Raw genomic sequence first — 4,547 nt, 5'->3', positions numbered from 1 at the left:
GGGAGGGGGAGGGGGGGGGGGGAGAATGTGTCTCAGTTGTTACTTGGCTGCACCAGGTACATTATTTCGCTGTGCAACAGTAGTAAGAAATCGAGCGAAATGCAATTACTCTGTAGCGTGCCACAGGAGAGCACGGGTCCCATACACCAAAATACTCGGGAAATATCCCTGAACAACCAACGAAATTTCGTCAGTGGAGTTGGGGTTTACCCTGAATGTGAGGTCCAAAGCGAGTGGTTAGCCGCCATAGTGGGAGGGGCAGCGACGGGAACACGTTACGGCAGCCAGCCAGTTCGAATCTTGATTGCAGGAAATTTTCAAAAAATGGCTCTGAGCACTATGCGACTTAACTTCTGAGGTCATCAGTCGCCTAGAACTTAGAACTACTTAAACCTAACTAACCTAAGGACATCACACACATCCATGCCCGAGGCAGGATTCAAACCTGCGACCGTAGCGGTCGCTCCGTTCCAGACTGTAGCGCCTAGAACCGCTCGGCCACTCCGGCCGGCGACATTTTCATCACCAATAATTTTCCTGAAGGGAAGGAGGAGCGATAATCACTAGATGTTGCGCTAGTGTCCTGAGATGAATAACGAACTTCTCCGCAGTGTTACACTAAGTAAAAGCATGAGCCATCAGCGCAGTATCGCAAACACTTAACATAAATAGGAAAATAGCGGCATTCTTTCAATGAAACGTTGGTCTAAAGTCCAGGTGTGGGTCCGAGCCAACGCCCTCATTTTTATGCAAAAAGAAGTGCTGGTATGTCATAAAATTGCCGCAATAATATTAGCTCTAATTGTTCCTAACGTTGTACGTTAAAAAGGCACATGCTTCGTCGTTAGAACGATTGGTAGTTCTTCCTCCTGGAAGTTATTAAGTTTGCGTTACACACTGTTAAAATCTCGCATGTTTTGCTTTGGCTACCTGCACACAGTTGTTGAAAATGGATGTGGCAGCGGAAGGTTATCTGGAGCCATAATTGGGCTATTTTTTGTGGGATTTAAAGGACGCGGCCTCGTGGCAATAAAAGGACGTTTCATTTTATCTGAGTGGCTTTAGGAAAGGAGGACGAGGGGAGGAATACGAAGAAGAAAATTTTCCTTAAGAAGCCAATTAACATCTGGCAGGATTTTGGTAAGAATTCTCGTAACACGAACGTAGACTGATATTTTTAGAAGAATTATCACAACAAACTTCTTTTGTCGTTCCCTACGATTTATTAAAAGTGGGGACCGTTAATTGAATTGTTGGAAACGTTCGTAGTCTCTCCGCCGGTATGACTCCTTTTCTTACTGCGATATTTACTGTTGAATGGTCAAAACAGCGAAAAGGCCTTTACACTCGTCCAGCGTCTGTAGAAGTCTTCTCCTTCACGATTGCATCATAAAAATAAGAAAAGAGAGTAATATTATCACTTGATGGCCTCTGTATAAACTCTCACAGTTTTATGTTATCTGTTCGTATTAGTAAAATATTTGTCCTATGTTTGGGTTACAGTAAAAATGTGGGCTCTGAACTGCAAGTAATTCTTCAACCACACGTTTTGAGGCCAAATATTTGCCTTTGACTTCTGACTTCTTTATGGATGCAATTGCGAAGCGTTACCAAATAAAATTCAGTATGTGTGAAGCATTATTCGTAAGGAAAAATAAGGGATTGATCAATGCTTCCTCAAAAATAAATAGTCTCTCTTGACGCCTGTCTGATAAAATCAGATTATTCACAGATATGCATTACAGTGCTAGGACATGAAGGAAGCCACTGTAACTGTTGCTGACAGGTTGCTTTCTCCAGTAAATTTTTTAAATTATGATGCTGCACGATACTCAGAAAACTTTTACTTCAACTGACTCTGGCCGCGGAAGCCTACGCTATTATATCATCCAACAAGTCTAAAGACTTATAAGAGAGCTGTATATGGAACACATTTAGTTCAGTACTAAAGAATGTTTAATTTTGCAAATTTCAAAAACATGGTGGTGTATATTGTGTTACTAGTTGCTCTGAACTAGCCATGTGTTTAACATTAAAATCAGTTTTGTTTCCCTCTGTTGCAGGTAAACACCACACTATTTGCTGCTCACTGCTATGATAGAGGGCGGTAAGTTCCAAGCTATATTACTAAACGGCTAACGTGGTTCGTGGTACACGAGGCCAATTGCAGATTGCCTATGATAACGGCTTCCAGGGGCAATGAAAATTTGATTTTCAGTATTTCATATAATTTTTAACCGAATATTAAATTTAAAATGCTGTTATAATTTACTTATTAAGAGGTAGAATCTGGCGTGAAAGGTTTAACAGAGTAAAGCAAATATTGTAGTTACAAACTGTGATTATATCTAGGGGCAGCGTAACTAAGGGCGCGCACTTTAGCCTGGCTGTATTCATCCAGTATTTTGCAACTTCCAACAAACTGTACAGATAATTTCAAACCTTTCCGAAACTTATTCTTCCTGCCCCCCTCCCCCCACAAAAAAATAAAAAAGTTTAATGTTCACTATATTTTCGCAGTTAATACAGTAAATCTGCTAGACGAGGCATAACGTTTTAATTTATTATTTCTTTGCTGTTAATTAGCCAGCGGCCTTGCCACAGTGGTAACACCGGCTCCCGTCAGATCACCGAAGTTCAGCGCTGTCGGGCTGGGCTAGCACTTGGATGGGTGACTATCCGGTATGCGGAGTGCTGTTGGCAAGCGGGGTGCACTCAGCCCTTGTGAGGCAAACTGAGGAGCTACTTGATTGAGAAGCAGCGGCTCCGGCCGTAAACTGACATACGGCCCCTCCTTAACCGCATCCTGTGAAGCCTGTGGGCTGAGGTCTGAGGATGACACTGCGGCCGGTCGGTGCCGTTGGGCCTTCCAAGACCTGTTCGGACGGAGTTTAGTTTTAGTTTTTAGTGCCAACTCTATCCACAACACATTTTGTAGACATTATCCGTATATACCACTGAATTTAACTTGCAAAATATCATTCTACGAGACATGGTTCAAGAGATACGAGGCCATAAACATTGGAAGGAGTGGAAAAGTAGCTTTTGCTTGTAACGGAACTCAGATTATCCACGCAATACTCACCCATTGTTTGGTAATGAAAGCATTTAGCGACTTCCAACACTCTTTAGACATAATTTCATACCTTTTCCAAACTTTTCTCGTATGCATGATTAACGCAAAATATTTAACACATTACGTCATTTGTAAAGTAGAAAGAAGTTTGAAGCTGTTTTGTATACGGCAGTTCGATTCCTTAAAGAAGGGTGAGGTGGGGGGGGGGGGGGTGGACTGACTGTATGATAACAGATGCCATAATCCACGTCTTTCCAAATTTTGATGCTACGGGAAACAAATGTTTCAGACAGAGCTCCCGTTTGCGGCCTGTACTATGTACTAGTCTGTTTTGCTGACAAAGACTTTTCCTTTGGGAGAATTGCCTGAGAAATATCTTTCCCGACTCCCTCACTGGCGTGGGTCGTATGGAGATATTAAGGAATTCGGGACATTCGTCTGGGTCGCCGCGGTACCTACGGTTGTCACAGAAGACTGTGAAAGTTAGTGTGAATGCTGATCCCTTGCATCCTCGCAGGCGTGATGCGTCTCCCAAACCCACCCACCGACACCCTCCGGGACTTCATGTCCTCGACGTACCACAGACTGGTGGTTGATGAATTTCACGTGTCTTGCGCCCAAATTCAAAGAAGACGAACCTTACCGAACGTACATGAGGAGACGTCCGCCACGTAACAGCTCATTAACCGTTTATTCGTAATGTATTGGAATTTGCCCGCATCTCGTGGTCGTGCGGTAGCGTTCTCGCTTCCCACGCCCGGGTTCCCGGGTTCGATTCCCGGCGGGGTCAGGGATTTTCTCTGCCTCGTGATGGCTGGGTGTTGTGTGATGTCCTTAGGTTAGTTAGGTTTAAGTAGTTCTAAGTTCTAGGGGACTGATGACCTAAGATGTGAAGTCCCATAGTGCTCGGAGCCATTTGAACCATTTTTTGTATTGGAATTTTTGGAAACATGGCGTCATCTACTTGGGGCAACGTACCAAGGGCTCTGTGGAATCAATGAAATAACGAATTGCAGCTGTTTTGCGTGTCCATTGTGGCCCAGTATGATGTTAGATGGATGTTAATATCAGACAGAACGAGACGAAGAAAGGAGGAAATTTACTACTACGAGAGACATTTCTGCAATCAAGTTGTTGTTGCACTTGTACCGTCTTGGTGAAGACAGTTTCAGTTGTGTTTCGTGTAAAATGATGATAAACAGCACCCAATCCCCAAAAAAACAAAATCTGTTGCACCGATGAACAGTGAGTGGTATGAGTGGTACGTGTACGGTGCTTTTTTTTTTTTTTTGCAACAGAAGTGCAAACGAAGAGCAAGGTGAACCCCCCCCCCCCTCCCAAAAAAAAAGAAAAGAGTGATTATCTCGTCAGCTGTAACATTAAAATTATGCTTTGCAGGAGGTAGCGTAAAAAGTTTGTTCACCGTTTATACTAATTCAAAGGAAAAAAGACGATTTCGATAGGATAGGGC

The 4,547-nt window shown here is 43.3% G+C and overlaps 1 pseudogene; it reads left to right on the top strand.

Moving 5' to 3' along the window:
- Positions 1-2,585: 2,585 nt before the first annotated feature.
- LOC124546368 lies at positions 2,586-2,703 on the top strand (annotated as a pseudogene).
- The last annotated feature ends 1,844 nt before the right edge of the window (positions 2,704-4,547 follow it).

Source organism: Schistocerca americana, chromosome 8 (genome assembly GCF_021461395.2).
Source record: "Schistocerca americana isolate TAMUIC-IGC-003095 chromosome 8, iqSchAmer2.1, whole genome shotgun sequence".
Classification (NCBI taxonomy): Eukaryota; Metazoa; Arthropoda; class Insecta; order Orthoptera; family Acrididae; genus Schistocerca; species Schistocerca americana.
This window is presented reverse-complemented; position numbering and strand designations above follow the sequence as displayed.